The following is an 8648-nucleotide window of genomic DNA, read 5'->3' as shown; positions in this document are numbered from 1 at the left end:
TGACCTCCTTATCCTATCCCTTTGAACTCTAAGCCCACGGAGGACCTGGGACGAATCCAATCAAATAAGAACCCTGTTGTGGTGCCATGCCGAGAAATATATCCCCTAATTAGCTTCATCCAGTTCATCATCTGAAATATCTGAATATCTGTTTAAGTGCTCGAGGTTGTACTCTCTTACTCTCTTATAACAAGGTCCAGCGGGAAATCAGTAACATCTTGGCAATATCTGTTCCACGTGTTACGAAGCGCTTCGGAGGTCTTCTAGCAGTTCCTTTCGATAACAAAGGGTGGTCTTACTGGGATGTTGCAGAATGAACCATCTCCCGTAATCCTAAATTTGGTAAAGTAGTTACAGGTCTGCGTCTTATTTGGCTTACTTTGCAATTCCAGTATTGATAAAATATCTGCGAAGAAAACTGCACAGCTGCCTTACAACGTGATTAGACATTCCTATCTAAGTCCAGATCCATTTCAACCAACGCACTCAGGATAGATACTGCCATTTTCAAGTCTGTTAAGTAGAAGGGGATTAGCGGGCTTCGTGAAACCCTAACTCAGGATTGGCTAGCTTGGGATTTCCGTCATCCATCAACAGTTAATCAGATGGAAGATAGTACTTCCTCCCACCGAAGCTTCCACAGAAGCAGCCATTTTTCGTTTGAATGTTAACTTCGTTGATCCGCGTTGCCGACAGGACAGCAAGAAAATTAATAGAATGAAAAATTCTGCCTTGAATTGAATATAAATGATTTTTAGTGAACAAAAATGTGAAGAATTTATTGAATACAAATAGAGTTTTACTGAATACAAATGTGGAATTATTGATTACAAATAGATTTTTTTACTGAAATACAAATCGTGAATTATTGAATACCAAATCGATTTTTAGCTGACTACAAAATGTGAATAATTGACTACAAATAGATTGTTACTGAATACAAATTTGAATAATTGAATACAAATAGATAATTACTGAATACAAATGTAAATTATTGAAAACAAATAGAATTTTTACTGAATACAACATGTGAATTATTGAATACCAAATAGCATTTTATACTGAATACAAATTGTGAATTATTGAATACAAATAGAATTTTTACTGAATACAAATGTGAATTATGAATACAACTAGATTTTACTGAATACAAAATGTGAATTATTGAATACAAATAAGGATTTTTACTGAATACAAATGTGAGATTGAATACAATAGATTTTTACTGAATACAAATGTGAATTATTGAATACAAATAGAATTTTTTGTAACTGAATACAAATGTGAATATTAATTGAATACCAAATAGATTTTTACTGAACAAATACAAATGTGAATTATTGAACTACAAATAGATTTTTACTGGAATACACAATGTGAATTATTGCAATACAAATAGATTTTTACTGAATGCAAATGTGAATTATTGAATACAAATAGATGTTTTACTGAATACAAATGTGAATTATTGAATACAAAATAGATTTTTACTGAATGCAAAATGTGAATTATTGAATACAAAATAGATTTTTACTGAATACAAATGTGAATTATTGAAATACAACTAGATTTTTACTGAATACAAATGTGAATTATTGCATACCAAATAGATTTTTACTGAAGCAAATGTGGAATTATTGAATACAAATAGAATTTTTACTGAATGCAAATGTGAAATATTGAATGTAAAATGAATGCTATTGAATATTGCAAAACAATTCGGCAACCATGACACCGAAAAACACGGAATCATTTCCTCAAGATAGTAATCCAAGTTTTTAAATTGCCATTTTAATTTTTACTGAAAAAAAATTAATAGGTTTCTCAAATTTCTGGTAAAACTAGCTTTCTGTAACCGACATACGGAAAAAATTCTCATGAGAATTTAGACAGTTTTCAAAAAATTGTCACGCTGTTGTAAATTTTAAAAAATATTGATGACGCGTGGCGATTGATCATGCGCACACAAAATAAAAAAAAAAACAGGTTTGGCAAGTTGAAACCTGGACTGGACTCATTCATTTCTTTGGATGAGCGGCAAATCAAAGAAAGTCGAGCCGGCTGACAGGAGGTCTCTTCCTCTTCCCGAACTTATCTAGGACGATTCGAAGGGCCTCCTGCTCGCAGGGTACTTTATGCAAGGAGCGCGTTCAAAATCTCCTCATAGTACTTTACAAAATGTCTTCTTTTTTTTCTTTGAAGGGTTTTTCTTTCTTAGTTTTTTTCGTTACGTAGTCAGCTAAGTTGCGGATGCGCTACCTGATTTTATCCGTACCACTGAGTTTACTGGTTTCAAAAGAGAATCCAGTGCCGCATTTTTGTACAGTCGGACCCTTTCTGTTTAATTGGTAATATCCCTCAACCTATTCTCCATTTAGTATTTTTGGTTAAATCTGTATATGCTATGTACTGTTAGCTGTAAATGTAATGTCTCGAAGATATTAGCTCCTGTAGGTTAACCTAAAATTCGAGATAAAATAAAGTTTATGCATGCAGGCATGTATGTATGTTACCTTTACTAGGGCGCGTGCGTCACAGCATTTGTAATCTGCGACTTTCAGTGCTTACCACTATGAGCGATAAAATGACTTTTCCCTTGTATATTTAAGCCATCGAATTCTTACGTTAAATTGACACGGGCGGTTTGGAGCTGTGAGTAGGGCGTGGGGATTTGTCACTTATGGTTTTTTTTTTTTTTTTTAAAAGGGGCCGACATATCTCTCCCTCAATGCCGTACCGGGAGGCAAGGTCGGTAGCAGAAAGCAGGGAAGGGCCAACTGCGTCCAAAGGCGATTCGCACGGGCCGAAATCCCGGAATGACTCCGTTTGGTACGGACGCTCACAGCGCCGGTGTCTGGAGGGTTACTGCGTTTTTCTCTCTTGTTCAAAAACATTCCGTCGGCGTATGCGTAAACATTTTCCCTTGTCATGGAATGGCAGCAACTACCCAGGAATTCTTTTGGGCAAGAAGGAGACAACTTGAGAACCTCGCGACTTTGGGGGGGGGGGCCCTCATCAAATGGCTGAAGCGCGGCCAGGGTAAAAAAGTGGGAAGCCGATTTCAAGCCAGATACTAAGCAGCAACCCTGGTGTGTGCCAGTTTTAACGAAGACCTTTTGATTCTGAACAAATCTTTGTCAATAGAAAAAGAATTCCACGGACAACTTTTTGTGCTTTTTTCGCTGTGATCCTCGGGTCCAAAAAGGAACGGTATAATGTAAATGAGAGAATAACCAGATTTTATATTTGCAGATTACCTGTTCTCTTACTAGTAAAGTCAGACTCTACATCTTTATGCAATGAGCCGCGTTCAAAATCTCCTCATAGTACTTTTACAACAAGTCTTCTTTTTTTCTTTGAAGGGTTTTTCTTTCTTAGTTTTTTTTCTTACGTATCAGCTAAGCTGCGGAAGGCGCTACCTGATTTTATCCGTACCACGTGAGTTTTTATTGGTTTCAAAAGAGAATCCAGTGCCTGCATTTTGTTACAGCGGCTTTTTGTGTTAATTGGTATATCCTCAAATATTTCTGCATTTAGTATGTATCTGTATATGCTATGTATTTTAGCTTTAAATGTAATGTCTCGAAGATATTAGCTCTTGTAGTTTACCTAAAATTCCGAGATAAAATAAAGTTTATGCATGCCTGCATGTATGTAATGTTTACCTTTACTATGGGCGCGTGGCGCACAGCTTTGTAATCTGCGACTTTCAGTGCTTACCACATGAGAGATAAAATGACTTTCCCCTTGTATATTTAAGGGCATCGAATTCTTACGGAGGATAGGTACTGGTACTGCGTTTTTCTCTCATTTTTCCAAAGTTTCCGTAGGCGCCATGCCGTAAATGTTCCCTTGTCAATGAATGGCAGAATTACGCAATAAAGTTGATGCATGCATTTGCCGGTATGTATGTTACCTTTAGCAGGGCGCTGTGCCGCACACTGTGTCATCTAGCTCGGGAAGCCGACGCAGTAAGTAACCATATGAGCCACGACTGCTCCTAGGTAGGAGCATAAACGTTACACCTTGTTAGGAGCATTATGCGACTCGTCGACATAACGTCACTTATTAGGGCCCGTTTATACGAGAGACAATTAGCCGCGGCTGACATAAGACGCGAACACCCCGTTTAAATGTTATAAAATCGAAGTTCACGGCTTACTCCATCCGCAGCTAGCTCAAGCCGCGTCTTTACCCGGCCAATGGGGTGTTTGGCTGTGCTTATCTTGGACGCGGTTTACCTTGGACGTGAAAGTGTTTTGTATTGTACTCAACCGTTGTCCGCGGCTTAGATCAAGCCGTGAACGGCTCCTGCGCATGTACTTGTTCTGTTCTTATGGCCCAGACTTCCTGTTTGTTAGTGTCCATTTGGATGAGAAAAATGGCGAGCGCGAACAACGAAATCACGTATGTTCTAATTAAGAAAAAGATTCAGCGAATAAGCGATTTTTGGAAGTGCCGCAGAAGAGAAATAGCTTTCTTAATAGTGTAGTGGCATTGAAATTGCTACGGTACTTAATGATAATATCGTCACCTTCAGCCAGTTAGAACAGCACACCTAAGGTGTTCGTTTACGACTTTACTGGCTCCCCCCGATACTGGAGTACATGTAAACTTAAAGTTAAAGAATTTTTTCTTAGCTTGTTTGCTTACTCGAGCCATTTATCTTTTGTTGTCGCAAAATCTTGTCTCACAGTTAATTAACTCACAACTACACATCAACATAAATTATCGTCATCATTGGACCAGTTGGCCGCGAACCATTCGACGAGGATTTCGAGTCTTATGAAAGCCGCACTCTTATAAATGGAACCCAGAGAGCGTCGCGTCTTAAGTACCAAGCCGAGACCGGTGTAAAGTCGCGGCTTGAAGTTTCTTTCCCTCGTATACAACGGCCCTATTATATGGCCGGTACGGCCCTGTGCGCGCTTTCATTGTAAAACGCATTAGACACAAGAAGGGCCGGTAAAAGCCGTACGGCCCTATTAGGGGCACGCACTGCGCTGTGCATGCGATTTTAGAGGATTTCGTCGTTTCTGAGACTCCAAATATTTTACAGCCAGAGAAAGCAAATGCAAACAAAAATTTTAGATAATTTTTGTAAGTTACTTAAATCACATGTCATAGATTTATGAGCGCTCATGAATAGTATGAAGAGCCTAAGTGTTAAAGATGCTTATTGACTGAGTTTAGAGCGGGCCGAGACACGGAGAAGATTTAACCCTCGGTCATGGCACTCGGTCCATATATTTTCCCGTCCGGCCCCCTCCACTCAGTCAATAAGTACATAGTCTGTAAGTTAAGAGTAAAAAGGAACACGTTAAAAATTCAGTTTCGCAACTTGCAACGACGCAATTAACAGTACTCGTAAAAAAAATTCTTTCATAACCATTTGGAAGAAAACTAGTCCTAATGAAGTTAACATGGGGGCTAGACATTTTTAAGTATGCAATCTAAAATACAAAATTTGGTTAAAATTACTTTAAAAATTTGAGACGAACTTAATCGTATTAATTCGAACAAAGTTACATATTCTATCTTACTTTTCCTAATTAATTTATCTTGCATGTAACTTTTATTATCATTAATAATAGGGACCTTAATTACGCAAGGACGGCGACAACAGCAACGAGAACGTTGTCTAAAAAACTATTCTTCCCGTTAATGAAATAATTTTTCGATCACACTGCAAGTCGCTCGGCATGGAAAGTTGTGCGAGTCCACATTCCAAGAATTAAAACTGGGTGAGAACGGCGTGGATATTCAGAGAGGGAATTGAAAATTTATCGTTAGGTTATCGTGTCCCCCACACGATCTCAAAACTTTTGATCAATTTCACGTCGTTAGTGGAGCTGAGCAACAAACAAACGGCGCCGCCAAAGAGAACGTCACAAATGTGCAATAAGCAGTAAGTGCACGTGCATCTGTTCAGTTTTGTCTATTTCTTGCCCATTCCGCTCAGTAAAACAACAGGGGGAGGCTTAAGATCTACGACGACGACCGGCGTCTACGAAAACGCCACAAAACAATGATATCATTGGTTTTTAAAAGAGCCTAAATAATCGTGCTGCTACGTGCAGCACGGATATTGTAGCTCATTATTTTTGCGGTTCTCTGCAGGACGACGAAGTGAAATCACTAAAATTTTGTTGTGGACGACAAACGTCTCGTGAGCATGCAACAGAGAATCTTTCATTCTCTATTTTCAGTCAGAAACCGCTCGTACCAATTTATTTTTAGGATACTTCGCCAACATTGTGCGACTTGAAACGAGATGGAATAATCGCGAAAGACTTTTACTAGGGCGAAAGTGTTCTTATTTGAGGGGACGTTTTCCGTCGACGTCGCCGTTCGTAGATCTTAAGCTCCCTAACACCGGTGAAATGACTAAATTTGAGGTTTTTAGGGAGAAACGTGAGCGCTTTGAGGATAACTTTTCGTTTTCTCACCTAAATTGAGAGCCGGTTCATACCAGGTTCGTTCTTGGATGGTTTGCCACACCTTTGTTCCCATTAAGTAATGGTACGGCTAAGAAGCAGGCAGCCCAGCGGCCAAAAGTACTTAGAAGCTTGCTTGCACTGTCCAATCCGCGGCATATGATTGGCTTATTCCGGAAAATGTCGAAAAAAAGATGAGAAAAAAAATGAAAAAATAAAAAGCCTTTTTTGGGATTTCTTCTTCCCCATGCCCTTGATCTCTGTCTCTCGGCCAACGTGGGCCATTGTTTCTATTGCGCCATGCGCCAGTCGGCAAATGGCGCATAGACTCTTGACGATATTTACAAACCAGTTTTTGAAGGCATAATGATTTGTTCCTAGTGAAAAAAGAATCTTAATTTTTTAGACTGCAAGTCGAGTTCATTTTCATTGAAATTCAAATTTCGCGCTTTTAGCTGCTTACACCAATGGGAACAGCCGAACTAAATTGATTAAAAATGTTGGCACATTTTAACTACACCGACGATATTGCCGCGGGCTATTGTTTTTCTGCCTGCTTCTTAGCAGGACCATGGACTTAAATGCTTGGAATAGTCGCCGAAGTGATAACAATAACGCGAATTCAAATTTATACGACGTTGCCGTTGCCGTTGCTGTCGTCGAGGCTAAAGGTCACTAGGGAGTTTAAGATCTACGACGCCGACATCGACCGAAAACGTCACCGGAAATTGGAACTCTGCTCTGTCGTAAGTCTTTGGCGATTATTCCATATGCGTTCGCATCGTTCAATGTGGGAGAAGTATCCTAAAGAATACCTGTCAACAAGCGGTTTCAGAGTAAAAAATTGAATGAAAGATTTGCATTTGTGCCCTCACGTTGTCTATAAAACCTCTAATTTGGTGATTCCACGTCGTCGTTCGTTGTGTACCGCCAAAAAATAAGTGCCGCACGTGCAGCACGATTATTTTTCGTCTTAACCAATGATATTCTTGTTTTGTGGGAGTTCTCGTTGACGACCGCGTCGTAGATCTTAACTTCATATAGGGAGCTTTAGAAACGACGACGGGAACGACGAGAACGTCATGTAAAGACAAAAATTCACGTTATTGCGATCACTTCGCGACTATTCTATGCCTTTTAATGTGACAAAGGTGTTTCAGTATCCCTCTGGAACGAAACCGTTTCGAGCGGCGACTTACAATTTTTTTTTTTTTGGGGAGGAAAATGACAATTATCTCCAGGCGCTGGACGTTCTCTGTTAACACTTAAAAACTTGGTATTCTTCACGTTGTTGCGTTGCTGACGAGCGTCAAAGAAATGGACAAAAATGAAAAACGCACGTGCAGAGAGTGCAAAAGCTATTGTTTTTGCCCACTAAATATGAAAATTTTGTTGACGTTCTCGTTTGCCGCCGCCGTTGTCGTTGCTAAGGCTCCTAGTAAACTACTGTTGTCAAGACGAGAACGGCAAAGAAAATGAATGAAAATGTAACAACGCAGTTGAAGGGCGTCGCCAGAACGCGTGTTTTGCTAATAAAACCTATTGTTTTGTTGCGTTCTCGTAGCCGTCGTTCGTCGTCCTTGCTTAGGATTCCTAAGCTAAGCTAAGGCTTAAGATCGATCTTCGGCCCTTTCTTTTTTTAATTTATCTGAAAGATTTTGAAAACAAAAAAGCAACCAACTATTTTGCGGATGATATCTTCTTTAACTGCACCTGGGAAAGACCTAGATGTATTGCTTCAGAGGATAAATAACTAGTGAATTGCCCGCTATTTATGAATGGTTATGATCAAACAGATTAACCCTGAATTTTAGTGAGGACAAAAGTACTTGGTTTTTCAACCCACGACAAAAATTAGTTTTAATCTATATCATCCTCTTAAAATTAGCAGATCAGTAACAGAAACAGTCATATAGTGTTAAATATTTAGGGCTCATTCAGTTGATTGTGTTCCTGTCATGGCAATGAGCTTATTTATCAGTTAGTAGTAAAATTAGCGAAAGTTGTCAATATTATCGCTAAACTAAAAACCACATGTGACATCCCAATCTCTGATAAGGATCTATTATGCACTTGTATTACCCCGATCTAACCTATGGTTGCGTACTGTGGGGCAATAATTACGCAAGGCGCCATTGTCAGGTCACAATTGGTGAGGATACAAAACGAAGTTGTTAGAACTTATCAAACAATGTGCCACTTTGTGATCCT

Source organism: Montipora foliosa, chromosome 3 (assembly GCF_036669935.1).
Source record: "Montipora foliosa isolate CH-2021 chromosome 3, ASM3666993v2, whole genome shotgun sequence".
In the NCBI taxonomy this organism is placed as follows: domain Eukaryota; kingdom Metazoa; phylum Cnidaria; class Anthozoa; order Scleractinia; family Acroporidae; genus Montipora; species Montipora foliosa.
This window is presented reverse-complemented; position numbering follows the sequence as displayed.